General features: G+C 29.3%; 1 long non-coding RNA gene and 1 other non-coding gene across 2 annotated transcripts; both read right to left on the bottom strand.

Moving 5' to 3' along the window:
- Positions 1–9,859: 9,859 nt before the first annotated feature.
- Positions 9,860–21,307, bottom strand: LOC121121026 (uncharacterized). The gene is made up of 3 exons (XR_005865314.2): positions 20,996–21,307; positions 10,298–10,349; positions 9,860–10,234 (listed from the first exon to the last, which is right to left on the bottom strand). It is a non-coding gene; the product is annotated as an uncharacterized lncRNA (long non-coding RNA).
- Positions 17,822–17,914, bottom strand: TRNAI-UAU (transfer RNA isoleucine (anticodon UAU)). The gene is given in 2 exon segments: positions 17,822–17,857; positions 17,877–17,914. It is a non-coding gene; the product is annotated as a tRNA-Ile (tRNA).
- Positions 21,308–23,051: the final 1,744 nt, after the last annotated feature.

Below are 23,051 nucleotides of genomic sequence, written 5' to 3'. Positions count from 1 at the left end.
TTTATTGTCTTCCTTGTGTTTTTTTGTATGTAGATAGTGTGTGTATGTATGCTAATCAACTACAAAGCCAACGTCAGGTGCATTTTCTCCTTATAAATCAACATTTTATTGTGTTAATACATATATGTAAGGTAAGTTTTGCAATACCCAAACCAGTTTTCTGGCTTACTTTCTTTTTAAAGAATCAACATCCGTTAGATGACAGCAACAGGATTTCTACCGTAATAATGCAATATTTATATACAATAGCATCAAGAGTGTATGCAATACTCCAATTATGAAACCATTTGTAGTATTATTAGAAGAAATGAAGGGCAAAGAGTGGTTATGTTATGTTATGTAGAATATGGGATGAATTAATAACACATATTATATTTATACATAGGTAGAAACGTGCAAAAGGGATTCTACTACATAAAAAAGTATATTTATTCCATTGTTTGAATCCCACTGATAGTAGGTTGCATTACACGAATAGAAATAACTATATACTTAATATATATATAATCATTAATATGCATTTTATTTGTAATTTATTATTACTCATTCTTGGCTTCATCTCAGATAGCTAGGTCAATGATTTTACTCGCAAGAGGCGGATGACCTCATTTCCTTCTTCTTCTTCTTTTTTAAAAAAAAGAAGATAAAAATATTATGTGTATTCAAAACCTGTCCTTACATTAAGTAAAATGTCAAAAATATTTCCAAATAGATATGTACAAACAGGGGCGTCCGTTAATTTTCTAAACCAAGGATTTTTTTCTCTTACCCAAAAAAAATTCAAGATGAAAAAAATTTAAGCGTAAATCGAAGGAAGTTTTTTTTTAATGATTTATTTTCTAAAAAAATTTCATTTGGCATTTTTTGGAACCATATATATATAATCCTGTAGACGCCCCTGACTAATGTGTAGTTTCGGTCTGAGATTGCTATGATTTTTAGTGGATGAATTAATTTGGTCCACTATAGTACTGGTTCCCAGACTTTTGGGAATTCTACCCTAAAAATATGTTGAAAGACAACACTCAATCTCTTATTGAGAGATGAATATAAAATTTGCAATGTATTTTATGCAAACAGATGACTTTAAAGGCCATATCAATTCTATAAAATTCAACCCAGAGGCAAATAATATCAGTTAATTGACATTATTGATCCCAAATACAGATTTTAATTCTACATATATTGAATAATATAAGGAAAAAATAAGAAATATAACGATGAAAAAATCGAATATATTCTAAATATAAAATCAGCGATATTTTTATTACTTGGAATCATTTCTACACTATCAATTCTCTTTTTTTTTTTTTTTTGGGGGTAAATTAAGTCAAAATTGAGACTTAAAACAAATAACATTAAAGACTGGGGATATACAAATAGGTTTATAAAATAATCAAGGTATAAATCGCCCGGATGTGCATTGAGCAAAGCAAGTCTTTTTAAGCTTTAATTTTGGACACAGCAATTTGCGGATTATCCTCCATGTTAAGACGTGATCCGTATTTATTTTTGATATAAGTTATTACGAAAAAGGTATTCTAACATAAATAAGTGGAGTCTAATGGTACAAGTAAATCTAAAGCTACTTTAGCCAGAAGTGGGTACTCATTCATCACGAAAGATGATTAGCTGTGATGGTAAAAATAATCGTCTAGAAAAAACTTTTTTATGATCCAGAGGGGTCTAATAAAAAATACGTACATTCATTATTATTTTTTTATTTTTGATGCCACTCAATTTAAATTATATTCTTCTTTTGAGGAGATCCTCTCGCGATCCCTCCGTTGTGTCCTGCGACTCCTAGAGGGACTGTGACCTTCACTTTGGAAACCACATAACTATTCAATCCAAATCGGTCCCATTTAAAATTCGGTATAGTCCGATTTTGTATATGAATAGTAAATGACGTAATATATGTTTCAAAATGGTGACCATAACATTATATAAAGTTAAATTTGTTATATAAATCATATTTGTACAACTCATAAATCAGACGGATGGGGGAGAAAATCGGAGTTCTTAATCAGTCCTACAAAAAAAAAAAAAAAAAAAGTTTTTTTTCCGAACATATATTCGCTAATAAATAAAATCACTTTTTATTTTTAACTAACACAGGTCTTGTTCGATTTTTTAAGAATTTAATTTATTAATTAAACTTTGTGGCCCAGTTTGAGGACATAATCGGCTTCAAATCTAATATTGAAATAGATAAAAGTGGCTTGAAATCTTCACGGCTTTATAAAAATATGATGGCTCTTTCAGCAGATGATATTTTACCCTCTAACATTCGGCCTGGAGTTATTCGGATCTACCAGGCTATAGTGTTTTTATTTATAATTTAATTAAAAAATTATTCACATATAAAAAAAGTTATAATGTTACAAAAAAATATATAATTGCTTTATCAGGGTATATTACAGTAAAAAAGAAAAAAAGTCCAATTTTATGTAACTAGTTTACCAAGAACCCATATAAGTATTACTTGATCTGTTCAGCAGTTTTTGAAAATTTACCCTGAAGAACGAAACTGTAATACATACATATATTTAATTAATATAGAGATTAGACAAAAACAAATTTACTGTGTATGATTGGTTTAGAAATAATCGATTTTAGACCGTATAGGTATGTTAATTACACCTAATTGAAGCATCATGCCTTGCAATATTTCACAATAAGTCAAAATAGGGAAAATTACATAAATGGGGAATTTTCACGTGACGTCAGCACGTCAAAAAAAAGTAGGGTAATTATTTATCCTACTTTTCTCGTCTTTAATCGATCAAACACAATAATTGTACAAATTAAGACATTTCATGGACATTTTTAACACATTCAAGTTACTATTTCCAAAAATCTCTACTTATTATTGGAATCAAGTAGTATTCAATGCAGGTGTTAAGTATTTCTTTATTCTTAAAGCTATTTGATGGAGTTTAATAAAGATTTATTGGAAATTCGTCTATTTTATGCTGTAAAAATATCAACTTTGAGCTTTTCTTCAATTATGATGCAATTTATGACATTATTGAAAATACTCCAAAGAGCCTTTTCATGCAACGTCAACTCAACATTAGTCAACTCAACAAATCATGAGAGCGCTCCAGCTCACTAACAAATTTTGTGAGCGCGCTCCAGCTCAGTTACAAATTTTGCGAGCGCGCTCTTGCTCAATTAAAAATGAGTGATGCTTAGTTTTTTTGCTCTTATAGGAGTATTTGAATTTGACCACTCTCCACAATTACAATTAATTTCCTGAAGTTTATATATATATTATTTATTCCAAAACATGAAGAGAAATAAGTTACAAAAATATATATAATTTAAACATCTAAAATTATATTTAAAATAAAAAAAATTCCATAAATGATCAATCCAATGTTTTAACTAAATATATTTGATTCATTGACACAAGTTATTTTTTTTTTTTTCCAAAGTTTTCATTTTTTAAATTCTTGCATCTATTTTTAAATAATTGACCCCTTTATAAAATACTCTCTCAGCGGTAGCTGAGGACAGCAGTGTATAAATCAGAAGGTAACATTTGTGCTTGATATTATCTAAAAGCAATTCTACCAAATATTCAATATATATATCCTTGAATAACAATGATTAAATTGATAAATCACATACAAATCAGATAATATTAAGTGCTAATGGGTAGTGATTCCCAAATAGTGTGTCTTGAGGTAAGTTCAAGTGTGCCTTACGATTTGACAACCATACATTATTTGCAACAGTTTATAATAAACCAAATAATTGGTTTAATTAAAATAGGTACGACAAAAAAATTATTTGTCTTTTGGGCATAAAAAGTTTGGGAAACACTTTTGTAGGAGACACATAAATTACGAGGTTTCGTGCACTATGATCCAGTTGAGCCTGATAATTAGGTTTAGATTGAACAGAGGGTTCTCAAGTTTTGTGAAATTATGCTTGCGTGAGATTTTGAGATGTTTTGTCAATTTACTACATAAAAATATAAGAAAATCGTATATAAGTCTGTAAAATTCGTTTACAAGAAAGAAAGATTTACCTTCTAACATAATCTCCATGCACGAAGGAGCAGGCAATGTCTCCGAGAAAACTGATGTCTGAGTCTTTTAAGAGTAGTCAGCTACATGAGAAGCAAACTCCTCAATCAAAAACAGCAGAGAGCTACTGATACAGCATAGAAAAAAAGATTCTAGCTTAGGCATCACTTCAACCGTCTTTTTTTCAATCCTTAAAATTATTCTTTAACTCTCAAAAATCATAAGATGAAGAAACGATGAGTTTTCCAAATTTATATAAATGTGCAAAAATGTATTGCTCTTCTAATATGGCGAGCGCACTCCCGCTCTTTACTCAAAACAATGAGCGTGCTCCCGCTCAATAATTTTGAGCGGTGCTCAATTAAGCGCAATTTACTAATACTTTTGACGTCAGTTTTGTTGTTGTCAGCCATTTTGGGGTCCTAAATAAACAACGTTAAAAACATTAAAAACTGTTTTTCCATAAATATTAGCAAAAGTACTGAACTCTTGGATGTCCAAATAGGATCCTAAAAATATAAAGACTTAAATTTTCTATCAAAAATGTATCCCTTTATTGTCTAGTTTTATTTTATATCTGACCCTAAATAGTATTTAAAAATATGGTATTACATCGTTATACAACCTTATTTCCATGTTGAAGATACAAACTAAATATATTACAATTGAAAGAATAAGGTATTTTTCTCTAATTATCCTTTTTTTTTTTGTCCTTAATCGATCAAAAAAAAAAAAAAAAACATTAAAAAAAACCGCTTTGGCATTTTTAGTACATATTACATTGTCAAATATATTGGCATTAAGAAGTATTCCATGCAATTGATAAGTCTTTTATTATGAATAAAGCAAATTTATTAAGTTATAAAAAAATTAGAAATGGGTCCCTTTTATGAAGTAAAAATATCAACTATGAGTCCTCCAGACTTCGATTAATCTTTAAATTTAAAAAAATAATTGCTTTAATGTTTGTACTTTATACACGCAAAAATGTAATTCTTCATTCTAAAATCCAATGACTTTGTTTTTATTCTTTTTTCTTACATGTCATCATGAATGTAATTTTATTTCATTTCATTTTAAATTCAGGTCAGCATTTATTTACTTCATCCGGTAAGGTGTAAACAATCAATTTCTTTTCTGTTATATCAATCGTGGCGTTGTCCTTGTGTGCATACATATGTAGATAGTAATGAATTCAAAACTTAATTAATGCTCCATAGTCTCAGACCCGTGACTACATAGGGACAGTCTTAATTCCCCTCCCCACTAACAAAAATAAGGTTGTTGTCAAATTTGTGGAACAGACCATGTTTTTGTTAATATGTATTTTTTTGTCACAATTTTCAAATTAACAGTATTTATTTTGTCAAAAAATATATATTTAAAAAAAGGTAATTTGCCTAATTTTATTTTTGTTTCAAATTGACGGACAAATTTTAGAGTTGTAAAAAAGTTATCTATCTAATGCTCATTTGTTAACATTTGCCTTTTACAAAATGACTTGTAAGAAAAGCTTTTGTGCCCTTGTAAAAAAAGTAATTAATCTAGCCTGTAGGTAAGGACTTTTTAAGTGAAAAAATTAGATATACACAACGAGACATTTGTCCATTAGATACGTCCACAACTTTTAAAAAGAAAATAAATGATAAACCCCCTTATGGCAACTAATGGAAGTTTTGGCAGTTTTAACATATTAATCCTATGCTCGAATGTAACTCATCTGCAGACAAACTTTTCTTTATCAATATAGAAGAAGATAATAAATAAAATTGAGCAATCCTCCTTCATCAAACAAAAAACTACGACCGCTATGGCTTATACAGTAATTTAGTTTCCTTGGACTATGTGAGTTTTGTTCCTCTTAAACACCATTTAGATACATATACAGTTACAAATGCCCAAGCCTCTCCTCTCCATCCTTCTAAAAAAAATCAATAAATTATTTTAGAAATTTTATAGGTTTTAATTTAAGATCTCCCTATTCCTTCTTGAACCCCGGAAGCTTTACGCCCACTTCATTTTTTTTAACCACTACTATATAATATTATTGATATAATTTAGCACGTTTTTGGATGACAATTACTTATTTATATGTATTCTGTGGTGTAGTAAGTTATGATCCGAGGTCCAAGGTCACATGTAAATAAGTAAAGATTGAATGAGCAATATTAAATGTTTTAAATGAAATGATATCATCAATTAATAGTTAGTAATTAAAATGTAATTGTACTTACATAAGTCAATAAAGGACATACAAATTGCAACTTCCACAATAAACTTATACTAGTTACAACTTGTACTGAAAATATAATTTCTTACATTGAAGTGATCATTTTTGTATTTTTTCAAATTTTTGTCTCCAGTTTCCTATGATGTCTTTTATGCAATCTTAGCTATTTATTTAGGTTTACGTAGTTTTAAGTGGACCATATATCCTCCTCCCGTGGTTTTAGCTCTTACTATGGATGCATTGGCGAATGAAAAAAGTGCCAAATTTTGATGTACCCTCTATCAAGTAGCATTTTCATTTGTATTACTGTCAAATTTGTCTAGCAAATATTTCAATATCAACGCTGTAAGAATTATAGTGAGACAGATAATTGCATGCAATTAGGTTGTCATTATTCTTAATTAAGGATTCATTTTATTATTGAAAAACATTTAGTAGTATTATTAAATGTTTTTGGGGTCTTATTTTCTCTTTCTTTTTTAAGGAAAGGCTGTGAGATCAAATAAAGTTAACGACATGTCATATCTAGGGATATCTTTGTGATCTTTTAAAGGGCAAAGAGAAGGTGGGAGCGAGACTGATGCTAAAATTGAATCAATACTTTTATAAAAATCGGCTGCTTTTTACATCATTTTGGAGGGGGGAAAAGTATTACTGCTATATATATATTTGAAAAAAAATATGACAATGGAGAATCAGTCTTCTTTATTTTCCAAAATGATAACTATTATTCTTTTATTCTTGAAGAAAATACATAGAACAATGTTGGAAGTATTAATTAGTCATGAAAGACGAAGACAAACAAAAATGAGGACTTTTTACAGAGTTATAAGTGGGGTCTTTATTGGAAGGAGTATAATTAAGGATCTATGTCGGGGTCATTTTTGCTACGTCATTACTTGATACGGAGTGGGATTTGTGTTTATTTATTTCATCTCATAGCTGATTGGAGCTAATCTTATGAAACGTTGTGATAACTACTAAGTTGATTTCCTCCCAAACATTCTACTAATCGTCATTGTAGCCCATTAATTTTTATTTTCTTTTTATTTAACATACTGGCAGGCCTTACTATTTAAATCTTGAACTAAATAGAGAAGAGAACCTTCTACATTTAAAATAACATTATTGTAGGGAAAATTTCGTAAAATTATTTTAAAGATATATATTATTATTTTAATATATATTTTTTTATATATCTCCGAAAGTATGGAGGAACCCATCATTGAGAGTGAAAGAGATATGTTAACACCACGACAATCTATTAAAAAATAATAATAAAAGAACAATATCACTCATTCCAATCTATCTTTTATATTTAGGACAAAGATTAACAACTTCGAGACCAAGACATCCTAATGAAAACTTTAAAATATCCAAGAATTGAATTTTACTCATTTGAATTCGTAATATATAATTTAGCAGATACCATAAATCATATAATTTTATTAATAATTACTTTAGTGGTTGTACGTAATTATGATTTGGTTGTATTGTTGGAAAACAATGTGTGCAATTTATATTGGTCTGGCAGTGTTTAAAGGAAGTCCCTAATTTGTAAATAAGTGAGTTCCAAGCCATTCAAATCAGGAGGAGGAATCAACTCTTTTTTGAGCTAAATAACAATATAAAATTTACTACTTAATGGATTGAAATATACATTATATTTGAGAAGAATGAAAATAATCTTTGTTCTTAATTTTATAAGATTGATTTATTGGATTCTGTTGAAACGTGTATTAAAAAAAAAGAAAAAGAAATATTAAATTGTAGATAGGAATTTTTTTCATTTGTCATATTCAAACTGTCAAAAATACATACAATTTAGGCCCTTCTGAATATTTTCATAACATGGCTGAGTATTTATACAAAAATATTGGAGTTTCTCTTATCATTAGTCCTCAACAAAAGAAAACTTCAACCATAACCAGAAAGATTTGAGAAATATTTTCTCAAATAAGTTTTTGCCGGAGGATAAATGAATATGAAAACCCATTAATTTTTAGTTTGTGTTAGATTATATAAATAATATTTTAATAATTAACATTTTTCAAAAGATTAGAAAGAGTATCCTAAAAGAGCTTGTTCTTTTTTAAGGTTTTTTGAAGACATTTTAAAAATGTGTGTTTTTTTTTTTAAAGAATCAAATTGTTACAAAAAAAATCCAAATTTTAACAACATAGTTTTATTTTTTGACAAAAAACGCTGTGTTTTTGACAAATTTTAGTCAGGGAGGTGTACTCCCCCCCTCCCCAGTCAAGGTCCTGCTTTGAATGGCCTTTGTGACAAGGACAAATTATTCAGACCGCTACATTAATAATACAAAAATGTACAATGTCATTTGTTGTCAGCTGTGGATTCCTTCTTTTCTCCTTATCCATGTTTTGAATTTTGATTGGTTAAGTTCAAATGAGTTCTTGTTAAGTTGGGAATTTTGAGTCATTCACAACAATTATTTCATAATAGCTCCATAGTTGGGGAGAATTGCCTAACAACTACGAACTGAGTCAGGGCCTTTTTACAATATACAATAAAGAACTATTATTATAAAGTGTGATTCTGAAATGAGGTTTTTTAATATACAACTCGTAGCTCACTACAAAATTTCTTAATTAAAAATATAGGATGTCCATAAAGTAAATTTTGAGGAGGTCAAAGGACTTTTTTTTTGTGCAAATTTTTTTGACGTCTCATGTTGTAGTTTTATTAGCCTTAATCAACTATGAGATGGTCGGTGTTCTACCTATTGAGATCAAAGGTGCCGAAATCTATTATTTAAGCTTAAAGGTGTCAACTCAAAGTCAGAATTGTTAATCGTTTTTTATATTCATTTAAGTGCATATTAATAACCTTTTTATCTGACAAAAACGGAGAAGCTTGTAATCTTGGTAAACATATTCTTACAAAGTCTAATTCTCTACAAGGCAACTTTAAATACGGATAGACTCGTGATTTATCAAAATGTTGTGTTCCTGATAAAGGATCATCCCTAATGTTTGTTTGTTTTGTCGAATCGAATAATTATCCACTCGACTTGAGTGGATTATTGTTTGACTCGATTCAAATGGTGAGTCAATTTTCAAATTCAAAAATCCCAAAGCCAATTTCATATTTTATTAAGTCGGTCTGAATTGTATCACAGAACCTCATCTGATGTTTTTGAATCTCTTGATTTACTAATCAATCGCAATTTGTAATGAGGTTCTTAATTTAATATCTTTTTTCACTTGAGTCAATCCTTGTCGACACGGCAAGAGATCGATACATAACTACCCTAATGTATTAGTGATGTGAGAATTAATCAAACTCGGAAAATCGGGTGTTTTTTCTGGAATTGGGATCGGCATCAGAGAAATAACATTAAATTTGTAATTCCGATTCTTATTTATTACTTTTCTAACTTTTGAAAAAAAAATAGCCCCCCCCCCAAAAATATTTTCTTTTTACTAGAAAATTTAGTATTTAATATTTTTTTCCCAAAAAATTTAGTATTTAATATTATTTTTTATTTTTTTTTTTCCAAAAATTAAATTTTCTGTAAATAAATATGTATATTTTGGGAAATTGTCTCCTAAAAATTTAATATTTGATATTTTTGTGAACAGTTTTGGATTTTTGAAATTCTTTTCCAAAAAATTGAATTTTTTGAGATAGCAAATAAGCATGGATTTTTGAAAATTTCTTTTATAAATAGTTGTAGATTTTTGAAAAAAAAAAATTAAAATTATATATTTTATTTTTTTTCCAAAAAAGACAACCCCTCCAAAATATATATATATATAATTATGTGGATGCTCCGGAAAGCAAATATTATTTTTTAACTATTATTTCAAATATTAAGAATCGGAATCAGGATTTTTATTAGAATTGCATGGGAATCGGGGTTGGGAATTTATGCTAGAATCGCATCGGAACATGCATCCAGATTTTTTTAGGAATCGTCCCATCACTAGTATGTATGATAACCCTGAGAAATTTTAAAAGAATGTAGTGCTTAATGGATACACTTTATGTATGTAAATATACTTACGTGAAAATGTGAATGATCCTTCAAAAAGAACGTTTTATCGTATGCATACAACCTATTGAAAGAATGTTAGAATTCAAACGTGCATTGTTGGTACTTATTTTTAGAACAATCTAGATTTAGCAATATTATGTACATTGGTATTCTATTGAATATATTACTTACATGTGTAAAAACAGAATATGTATTTGTAACACATTAGTTACATATTGATTATCTGGATGAATAGAAAAAGCTCCATGCAAATTAATGGATAAACTAATATCAAATTTCAATCCTTGTGGTTACATTCATAAGTACATTTTTCCCATTGTTAAAAGCCAACCTATATCTACTTATTTATGTAGTTAAGACAATCATAAAAATGTAATAATTCATCCATTTCCACCTAAAGGTGGTGGTTATGACTCCCAACGTCTTCAAGGACGAAGATACAATATACATAAGTACAAATACTACTATGAGGGAACAGGCAATAACAATAAATTTAAATGACTTCATTCGGATCTTCGCTTATTGAAAGGTTCTCTAGTAAAGTACATAATATAAACATTTTACATAGCGAAAGATCCCTTTGATTCTTTTTTCTTTCCAATTACACAAATTATATGTAAAGTAATGATATTACCTAATACTAATTACATATATCAGCCTTTATTGGCATTAGTTACGAATATTAGGAATTCAATAGATATAACAGCATAATATTTAAAAAAAAAAAAATCCGTCAATGATGAATGTAATTCTTGCTTTTTCTTAAAAAATATATCAGGCCACATCTTGTCATTTTTATGGACCCGGCTTTGAGTTTTTGAGCACGGTTGAAATGAGGTAGTGAATGTCATACATAGTTTGTATAATTAATTTTATCACTTACTTGAGCGATTCCCAACATAACCTGACCATTAGCCATTCTGGTAGAGAACCAACTGATCTATTACCCCTAATCATAAAAAATTAGATGGTTATTCGAAAATTGATGCAAATTATTCACGGCTTACAAAGAGCAAATACTAACTAAACCAATCAACCTTAAAGAATTGATTAGGTAAAAAGATAAAAATCTTATTTGACAGAAATTGTTCAATGGGACGGCGTCCGATTCGGACGTGCTCTTACGACTAAGGACACATGATGTTACTTTGCTAATACAAAAATATACAGAGTATTTTTTTATCTGGTGTGGATGTTTCTTCTTCTTGGATTGGTTGAGTTATGTACATATTGTTAAGCAATGAACAATTCGAATTAAGCATTGAACAATATTTCAACGGCTAATTACAAACTGACTTTTGTGCTTTTTTTTGTCTTTTTCTGAGGAAAGGTTGCATGGTACAATAAATGTAACAAGGTGGACAGAACCGGACAGGTCATCCACATTTTGGCACTCCTATATCTCTATTACGTATAAATACGTATCTATTCCTTATCCTACGTCGATCATCCTTAGAGAACTATTATATATAATAAAATAAGGAGTTAAGTGTAAAGATACAAAATATATCTACATAAATGTATAGCATAAAATCTTCTTACCAAAACAACAATATATTAATTCAATAAAAATTGGTTTCAATCCATCACGTTAGCCATCAATAAGGAACTTATTTTTTTCCACCATCAATTTCCGTATAGAAAAAAACAATGGTCTTATCTGATTTATTTATCATATTTTGTCTCATAATGCTCTTATTAAGTCCTAAAAACACATCAAATATCTATGTATATAATACCTAATATTATAGTATATTATTATGTATTGAAGGAGAATAAAGTTTAAACTCATCACCCAAAGTATTCTGAAAGATCTCTTGAATGAATCATTTGCACAACCGTCATTCATTTAATGTTAGTATAAAGTTACATAACATTCATAGTAATCATTCATGTACTTATGTATGTACAAAACCACACTCACTGCTACTTTAATTGTCTGTTTGCAATTCCGAAAATAAAATCTCATTTTTTAACTATCCATAATTAAAATTAGAGAAGGAGATAAAGATATTGGAAGACACAATATGTCTTATTACATATTATTTAATTTAATTGTTATTGTGTTAAGACATTCACTTGAAAAATGTATCTATATTTTGAGAATCACTGAGATAAAACGTCGTTACATTTCTTGTATCTTGCAACCTTTCCTCGTAAAAGAAATAAAGAAAAAGGAAGCCTCAATATCAGTTGGAAGTTAGCCAATTTTTCCCAACTATTGAATTATAGTTATTAGTTAAGCAAAGTCTCACTGTTTGTTTATTTTTTTGTCAGATGAGAACTTATTTGGAACAACGAGCTCATATAAAAGAAGAAGTACTAAATGCGACTTTGGATGAGGTTTAGTATTGAACTTGTCTAAGTAAAGCAGAACCAGTAGCGCTCTTGAGATTGAAGTACTCCCTGTTACATCACATCATCTTAAAAAATATCAAGGTATTATTATTATTATTCATCCATTCTTGAAGAGAGAAAATCTAAGTATTAAGTATCTACGTGTGAGCGTACTCATTAAAAAGGGAGAGTCACACTGATGATTTCTTTGGGAGTTATCTTCTATACTATTAAAACACAGTTTGTCTTTTAGTCAACACCAAATTACTCCGGGCAATGCCGGATACTGCCCCTAGTTATTCAACAATTGTTGACTATTGTTCACAGTTTAAAAAAAGTAATTCTAATTCGATTAATCAAAGTTGAGAAAAAGAGACAAAACATTGACAGCTGACAAAAAAATATCCTGTACATTTTTCTGTTTTGAAGTATCGCTATGATAAATGATCTAGAATTCCTAAGTCATCGTGTAAATAGTAAAATCGTTCATTTTGCCTACTTGAAGTATAAGAAACATTCTGATTACGATATACCACAATGATGATTGCTTGAATGGAGTACAATTGGGAGTTGCTAAAATAAAATATCTTTACAAATATTCATAACTGTAGAGAAACGGAAAGATGGATTATAACTTATTAGAGGTTTGGCATAGGGAGTGGGATCTTTTCCTTCCATTTTTAGCAAATCAAACTAGATTAGGGCAAGCACGAAGTTTTAATATGTTTGTGACTAAAGGAAGATATAGGGTTTTGTTAAATTCTACTTTTTTTTTCCTTCGTAAAATACTATAAAAAATAAAAACAGCCAGAAAGGAAAAAATGTAGAGTACGAAAAAAAAAACCCATAATATTCTTTAAAAAATTGTCAATTTTGAAAGTTTTTGTTAAAATAAGTAATTTTAAATTTTTCCTGAAAAAAATATATATATTAGGCAGTCACTTCCCTCCCTTAAAAAAAATCTCAGTCATAGCCCTGATGGCTGAGTTTCAAATTTTGTATAGCATTAGTTATTAGTATTTTGACAAAATTGATGACATCAATAATCCATTGAGTCCGGATTCAATAATTCCTAATCAAGGGCGACACATAGACAAAAAAAGTGAAGAAGTCGAGAAAAAAATGGTGTACGTATTAAGCTCAACTTTTTTTAAATACTGAGTCCATACTATAATTTAAAAACCCAATATTCAAATAATTTATAGTTTAATTTATAAAAGAAAATTAACAATATTCCCCAAATTTAAAAAAAAAGTAATACATTATATGCTAAATATCGAAAAGTTTTCGACCTTGCCGCAAAACTTTAGAACCACTAATGTTGACCAGACCTTAATCTATATAGAACTAAAAAGTTTTTCGAGGATGATAGGGAAACTAAGGTATTATTAACACATATCAGCTTGTAAATTCTGATGAATTTTTCAATCGATACATAAAAAACATATATGTATTAAAGAATGGCCGTGTCTATTTTATAATCAGGAGATTTGCTATGAAATATTACTTTGTTTGAAAAGTTCATGGCCCACCTAGTGTAGCTAGCGTGGGCTACACTAATTATACTATATGTAAGGATTTTCATATTTTTTAGAGCATTTTAGTAATAAAAAAACCCGATTTTTACTTGCAAAAATGACAAAGTGTTAGTTCGTAGCAATGTGTCTTGTGTCTAGGTTTATTAATGAAGTTATCAACTCTATAAGCGTTACTGGAAACAACGAAATAAGTTATCTTGTTAGCTATTCTCAAATTTATTAACAACGAGAATCGAACCAAGCGGTACCTACCTCAATGCCTTAATACTAATAAAATATAGACAAAGAATTATGCATAAGTGGTTCTTATTCAATTGTCGTTTTATATAATCTCCGATTTAAACCTATTTAAAATATGTATTACTTTGTATCTGAAATGTTGTAAATAAGTTAAGTTAAAATTAAACAATTATTCATGGAGATTTTTTAGTTACTTATGTATTTTAACATTAAAGGAGCGTTCTGATTTCTTTGATCTTTTACTTTTCAAAGGTACAAAAGTTTGTAGCGACCTTTGGTATGTAGGAATGGCGTGGGTCATTGTTTCATAGAGAATCAATAAATTTTCAAGGTTTCATTTGTAAGAATAATATACAAATTATAATCATCTCATAATTCACATACCTACATAAATACTCATGAGAAAATTGATTTATAACTTATTATTGACTGATGATGTTCAAGCATCGTCAATATCCTTGAACTTGATCTATTAAGTCATTACCTATATATGTACCTAATAAGATGACTACATTTAACAAATTTGAAAAGATATTAAATATTTATTATGATTTAAACCAAGGAACAAAGCTGTTTAATAGTCCAAGTCAAGTCTTTAGTATTTGAGATCGAGTACAAGTCAGTTACGAGTCTCTAAACTTCAAGTTAGTATCGAGACTGAAGTAAAAGTTGAATCAGATTTAATTCTTAAAACAACCAAAGTACCGCGTTACGAGCTCTGCAAAGGACTGAAGATTAATGATAGTATTAACTATGGATACTGATTAGGAATTCGGATCCATACAACTTATTTATGAATAAACCTAAAGACATGTGACATCGTTATAAATCAAGCATAATTTGATATGATAGACTTAAAAATATAGAGATAATTGAAAACCAATTAATTAATGCTTATCTCATGTGGATAATATACATATATAATTATAATTATCGAGCAACGATAAGAATATATAATATGTATATATAGATACATGATAATTATTAATCAATAAATTGTTATATTTCGGATTTTATTAATATGAAGTAATAAAGTAAATTAAGTCATGCATTTTACGAGATCAAATGCTATTCAGGTGGGAGAAAAAAACGAATTAAGGTATATAGTTGTATCAGAGCTGAGAAATCCTACTCAAGTTGGAATTTATTTGCTATGAATCTATGACATCAGACTCAATTGTGGCTCTAGCTTAAACACTAGAAAGTTGAAACGGGTCATAAAATCTATTTAAAACCCTTATGAACAGTCAAGAAAAACTGAAAAACGTCGCACTCATACAGAGAGGCTGACTCCCTCTTTTTCTGTAACAAAAAAAATGATAGATGACTAGTATGATTTATTAAAATGTATCGTATGGAAGTGAATCATTTAAAAATTTGAAGTGGTGATGGTAATGAGGGATAGCTTCGCAGATTCAGCTACTTTGATGGGATGATATCATCTTTCAAACGCCTGTGAGTATATATCAATTATATGTATTATTGATTACTAAAATTACAAGGGAAGAAATTGCAATATTAAAGTGCATGATTTATAATTTGAAAGGAACGCTTCTTAACTATGATATAATTTCTTGTCCATACATTTGACAAGCACTAGACAGTACTTCTATAAATATTTTAAAGGAAATTAAGCAAAAAAACGAGCCGTCTCAGAGATTTGCAAGCATGAAGCAATTTCATAGTATTAGGGAGAATTGCTTACCTTGGAGTGATTTTTCTTTATTCCAGATTGATCTAAAGATTCAGTGACAAAATACGTCACTTTGAAGTGCAAACTGCACAGTGTTAAATTTGTTATTGGTGTCTAGTTAATCGTATCTCTTGGCATGGCCCAAAGCTATTTGGTTAGGTTTTTGGAGTTTTTCATGGGTAATTTGTGAAAGCTCACACCTTTGTCTATTATATACAGGATTGATCTTATCTAGTGGTACACATTTTATTATTTTCAATTCGGAATGACATTTGTGCAAAATCCGGTAGGAAGACAACAAGACATCTTATCTCTGAACAGAGTAAGCTGAGACGATTGGAAAGAGCAAAGAAGATTCTAAATTTTCTGAATACCAACAAAAATTCGGGGAAAGTTTTGCTCTTTTCTGATGAAAAAAATTTCACCCTTGCCACTCTGAATTAGCACGGTGCACATAGTAGGGAGGCAACTTCTTTTTCACTCAAGACGAAGCTCCGTGCGATGCTAAGACCCAGGCCTTCCTAAGAGACTACTTTCCGGACTTTTGGGAACTCAACATGTGGCCACACTCCTCTCCAGACTTGAACCCCTTGTACTACTCTATCTAGGCGCGCGCGTCTGGAGACCAGGGTGTGTACTACTCCTTACAGGAATGTAGAGTCTCTAGAGGCTTCTAGCAAGAAGTAGTGAACAAAGCTCGAGTCTGACTACATAGTCAAGTTCTGCGAGATATTTAGACCTCGTATTTAGGCAATTATTAGAGGTTAAAGTCTCAAATATTGAATAAAAGTTCTCCTAAGCACTATTTTGTTAAATAAATGTCCTCACCAATTTTAAATATTACTATAGATCAACCCTGTATTGTCTGGCTATAAATTAATTACGCTCCCTTCCCCCTGCAGACACCTTTGTACACCTTCCTCTCCAATGAATGATTATTATGCAGAAACATACATAATATGAACTACAGAGGTAGGTTGTTCTTTACTCACGAAACTATCGTTGACATGTTCTACATGGGCAATTAATTTCCCATAACGTCTTCATTACCCCCTCATAGTAAATGTAGAGTTACATAGGTATCAATGATTTATCGATGTTTAATAACATACAGATGGGGATAAAGGTATGAGATGAGATGAAGAAGGGATCATCAAGGGGAAAAATGGATTTTTGATTGGAGCAGTCTTAAATCGTGAATAAAGAGTTCATGAAAATAAGTTCAAATAGATATTACGAGCATGAAGCAAGCTTAATACTTTGTATATGTGTTTGTAGGTATGACCTTTACGTCTTTGGCGCTCGTGAAAGCTTTTTTTATATTTTTATCAGAGTCAGTAATTATGTTGTGTTATCAGTTGTTCAACATATTATAAGTATTAGAATTTTTTTCTCTCGTCTATAATATTTACTTTTTTTCCACTCAAATAATTGCATGCATTATGATTTAAAGAAACATTTTTTTTACACCTTTTAAATGTCAATGATATATTTATAATTAACAAAATATGAGCAGGATCAAGGATTTAAATATTTATGTATTATAATTTTACATACAAACCTTAGAAATTAATAATAAATATATGTTTATACTTAGATGCAATGAAGGTTGATGTATTATTATGTCATATGTTTGCTACAAATTATTTTTCTTTTTATATTAAGAAGCAACACACTAAAATTACAACTTTTATCCTTGATATACTTTTATTAACAAAAAAAATCTGCTCCAGGCGAGGCTCGAACTCGCAACCCCGGCATGACTCCACAGTATACTGTCTATAAGTACCGTGCGCTAACCAATTGCGCCACTGGAGCTTGATGATTGTGGGGAATAAAAAAATATATAAGAAGAAAAAAAAAGAAAGATATAAAAGGAAAAAGAATTTTTTTTTTCTTTTCTCCGCCCCTTTAAATATATTTTTCCTCCTTTTTTTTTCTCTTCTTATTTACTTACAACCGGCCATGTGTCACTATTAATAATTTATACATTGCAATGGAGTATTTTATTTATCTTCTAGAACACTTCTTTACCTTTATTGTATCACGCTACCTTCCTTCAAAAAAGGCAGTAAAAAGGCCCGAAATCAGTTGGTGGTTAGCCGAATAAGTCGATCATACCAATTGCTAAAATATATACATATATATATTACGGTGTTATCTCCCTAATACAAAATACCCTATGTATTTTGTTGTGAGCTATCGCCTCCCTTGATACGTCATGGCTACTTTATTCTTTTTGATGCATATACGAAGTAATAAGTTATTTTATACAGATGTTCTGCTTCCAAAAGAACAGTAATACAATTTCTTGTTGATCTCTTGCCGTTTATATAATATATATATCGGCCATTTTATTATTTATATGAACAAATTTTGGCTATTTCTTTATAGGAATAATATAATAACTTAACATGCCTACTCTTTTAATCACATTTTACCAAGTCATATTATAATACAGTATCGAATAAAAATTTCAATAATATGTAATTCATTTTAAAAATGGTGAAGAAATAATATGACAGTGATAGTCTGGGAGTATATGAGATATAAATAACAGTGGTATGATTGACTAATTTGGTTAACTGCCAGATGATTTTAAGCCTTTTTTCAGTTTCTTTTTGGATGAAAGGCTGCGTGATATAATAAAGATAACGATGTGACAAATAATGCTGCGGACGGCGATGGCTATTAATCTATACCCGGTTTCTTGACTATCGTTTTTATTCTATTTTTCCCCAATTTTTAAAATGAATTACATATCTATACTAATAAAGCAATGTTTTTCTTTCTGTATGTCTGAATATATGAAAACGAGTCACGGATGCACTGTATATTATGGTTCTCGGTTATGTATGTATGTCATAAACATCTTTTGATCTAAGAAATAATAATATTGCAGGCATGTTCAAATAGCATCGAACGTGTTTACAGGGAGCACTATAGATGTTCATATAAATCATATAAATATTTTTTATATAAGAAATAATAATGTATTTATATTAATGAAATGTTGCTTCTGTTGTCTTGTGTTATTATTAGTCTCTTATGTATACCATCATTGATGTATTAACTCTTGTATGTTAAAATGAATTTGGTTTGTTTTTATTAGAGAGCAACCCAAAGTTAAAGAACTTATCAATCTTGTATAAGGAAAATGTACAAGTCGCAACCAAAAAATGAGACGAGGAATTTGAGTACTTGTGATGACTTGTGAAATGACTAATGTGGCACATTATAAATTTCAAATACCTACAGTTATTTTACTCATAAATACATAATAACCATGTACATAATTTCAATCCATCGAAATGAAATGATAGAATCATTAATTATAATTGGTGGTTAGAATGAACAATGTTGTTCATTAAATAATGCATTTTAGGACGAAGAAATTGCAATTTGTACGTACACAACATATATACGACGAGACATCAACACGAAATTGTATTCGTATTCTTTTGGAGATAGAGCATTAGTATAGTATTATAACTTATTACTTGTTTATTTATGAAAAAGAATAAATCATGAAGGAGCCATGGTGCGTCAAGGGATAAGAGGGAATCACCATCTGACAACAAACTATATAAAGTGTTTTATTGTTAGCGAGGTATTTAAGATAATATTTTATTTATAATTGGACTATTTTAGACTATAATAATGACCTGGAAAGAATATTACCATTACTTATATCATCACTCATAATAGGTATCTATGTAGTAAACTAGTTACAGCTTGCATAAGCAAAATGCACTATTTATAGGTCGCAAAACGCCTTATTCAATTACAAAATCCGTCATTTTAATAAAAAAAATTTAGTTGATGCTTTCATTTAATTTTGATACATTAAATTACTAGAGGCAGTACCCAGTATTGCGCAGAGTAATTGAGGGTTAGCTATTAACCAATTTTTTCTTAATAATATAATAGCCTCCCAAGAAATCATAAGGGTTATTCTTCATTTGTCATGAGCACATTCACACGTAACTACTCAATATTATAATACTCATGTAATGTGTTCTCTTCTCAAGAATGAAGTAATATTTTAAAAGTTTGAGAAATAAATTTTTAATTTGATGTGATGACTGATGAGTACTTTTATTTAAAGAGCGTTCAGTAACAAAAAAAATTATTATTTCTTATATCAAAATATTTTTATGATATACATCAGGGTTCAGGGAGCCATGTTTAAATCTATACTTAACTCTATTCTATAACGGGCAGTCATAACTGAGCAGTTAAGCCGTTCCACTGGAACTCCGATGGGGCCTCTTTGTGTAGGCTTGAATCCTACTGACTGCAAAAGTGTATCATTATATACTATTTTGGGCTCAATATTAACATATCCACATGAGGGTCGTTAGCAAAAAAAAATATAAATTCATAGAGATATTTAACGTTTAAACTAGTTTGAATATAATGGTGTTAATATACCATTGGCACTAATAGCCTATGGTTTAAAAGTGGCGTGTCAAGACATAAAAATATATAGGAACAAAAAAAAAAAAAAAAAAGAGAGAATATCCCAATAGACTTTGTGTTCAAATTTGTAGTATGGGTTAAGATATCCAAAAAAATGATTTATATAGTTTAAAACCTTCATTTTATAAAAGAAACTTCGATATGGCCTTTTGAATCAAATCCATCAGTTCCTTAGTCTTTTTTTTAATTTTTCAATTTTTTTTTATAATCAATTTTGGCTACTTCATTATGCAATTTGTGGCGCCATCTTCAAAGAGTTAATATGAATAACTTGTTTATAGAAATTGACAATATGTCGTCGAAGAATACAACTGTAATTCACAGTCAATTTAATAAATATTGTTCTAGCTTGCTTTTATGTTTACGAGCCACATATATTCAATAGATACAAAAGTCATATTTAAATCTATACTTTACTCTATTCTATAACGTGCAGTCGTAATCGAGTTGTTGAGGTGTTGAACTTGAAATCTAGTGAGGTCTCCCCCCGAAGGCCCGAACCTTGCCGACGGAAGAACTGTCTCATTATATACTATTTTGGCCTCAAAATTGACATAAAAAAATTATAAGCAACACAAACTGAAATTTTAATGATGCATGAGTCAAAATGACATACTACGTTAAATGTAATTACTTTGCACTGTGATCGAGTATGAATGAAACTCTTCACATCTAACCACTTATTTAGCACTGTTATTGAACAAACGATTCAAGTACTTCTAGAACGAAGTTACATTTTTTCTGAAAAAAGAAGAAACAAATTAATTAAATCACAAAACGCAAAAATACAACACTGTTTGGGTTGACACTATTTTATCCCAACTAACTTATTTAATTATAAATAATCAGCTCAATTAATCAACATAGAACAGTCAACCATTTAATTTGATCCTTTCAGGTGGGATTTTGTAAATTTTGTAATTTGTAAAGATATCGAGTAATGATAATATGAAATTTATCTCATAAAGATGAAAAATGTTCTCTGTACTTTTTCAAAATGTCGATTAATTGAACTTGAATGTTCTCTTGCTAAGTAGTATAAGCACGGTATCATTTATCACTATTCCCTACTACACTTGAATATAGAAAGTTCTAGGATACATAGCCGAAAACCTTATTGCCGAAGGCCACTTTGCTAAATGCCATTTTGCGGAACGGAGACTTTGCCGAAAAAAATCATATATATATGTATATTTGATGATTAATCATGTTGCAATACTTTGTAATTAATAATGATCTATTAGAGTACTTCAATGAAAAACACATCTTGAAAATTGTAAGATCAAAGACAACCTCGGGATAGAGGAGTGTCAACTATGACTTAACCCAATTATGAGGAGCTCTATCAGATTTGATATAAACAATTAATTCATCTGCATTGTCTATTGAATTTCAATCACTGATTGATTTATTGACTTTTTCTCTCGATTAAATATTTTTTTCAGCAAAGTGGTCATTTGGCACAATTATTTTTGGCAAACTGGCTTTATCGAATAAGGGTTTCGACAAAGTGTTTCTGCACGAATATAGAATCCAGTCAAATCTGGATAAGATCAACTTTTTTTTCAAAAAAACGATTTTTTACCTTATAAAGCTCATCAAAAATGACAAGAAGCATTAATATAAATTATTTGGATTAATATCACTTTACTGTGTAAATAATCTGTTTGACTCTATAAATATAGTCAACGTTCTCTTAAATACCAATTTTTACTAAATGAAATACTTTACATAGTAGAAAAATGAAACAAAAAATCCCTGATGGATTATAGAGTTGGAAAATTTGGATTATTTATGTAAGGATTAGAAACAAAATTTAAATGTTATTTCAGATTTAAAGTTGGAAAAAATGAAAATGGTCTTTTGAAAAAAAAAAAAAAAAAAAAATGGACACAATTTATTAAAAAGGTATTTAAAAGAAAAAGTGATTATAAAAATAAAATAAAACCCCATTTTCTTTAAACATAAAATCATCCTATGAATATCACCCAAAAAAAATTACCCCCCCCTTCCCAAAGAAAAATCCTATCCACGGCCCTGAAGATAACTGCTTCTAAAGACAAAACAAGTAGATTCCATTAGAAATGAATAATTGTCCATGAATATTAGGTATAGTTTATAATTTTAAAATAATCATGTAACTTTGCACCTTCTTTTTTTTTTCTTTATTGATAAATAAAAATAAATTAGAATATAATAATTTACTGGATTTTACAACTTATTTAATCAGATACTGTTCTCAAAAGTTTGAATCAACACTCCTGGCAATATTCATCAACATAATAATAGTATCCTTGTTCAAATGAGTTTGTATGTAAATAACTCATCAAATAGGACATCATCACCTAAGTAATATTATCCCTCTTTTTTTTATAATAAATATACATACTCATGAATCACATGTAGATCCAAGTAGGAAATTCGTGCAGTAGTTACACATTCATGTAGACAAATCAATCATTTTTCTTAAATG

The sequence above is a fragment of the Lepeophtheirus salmonis genome, chromosome 6 (assembly GCF_016086655.4).
Source record: "Lepeophtheirus salmonis chromosome 6, UVic_Lsal_1.4, whole genome shotgun sequence".
Lineage (NCBI taxonomy): Eukaryota > Metazoa > Arthropoda > Copepoda > Siphonostomatoida > Caligidae > Lepeophtheirus > Lepeophtheirus salmonis.
This window is presented reverse-complemented; position numbering and strand designations above follow the sequence as displayed.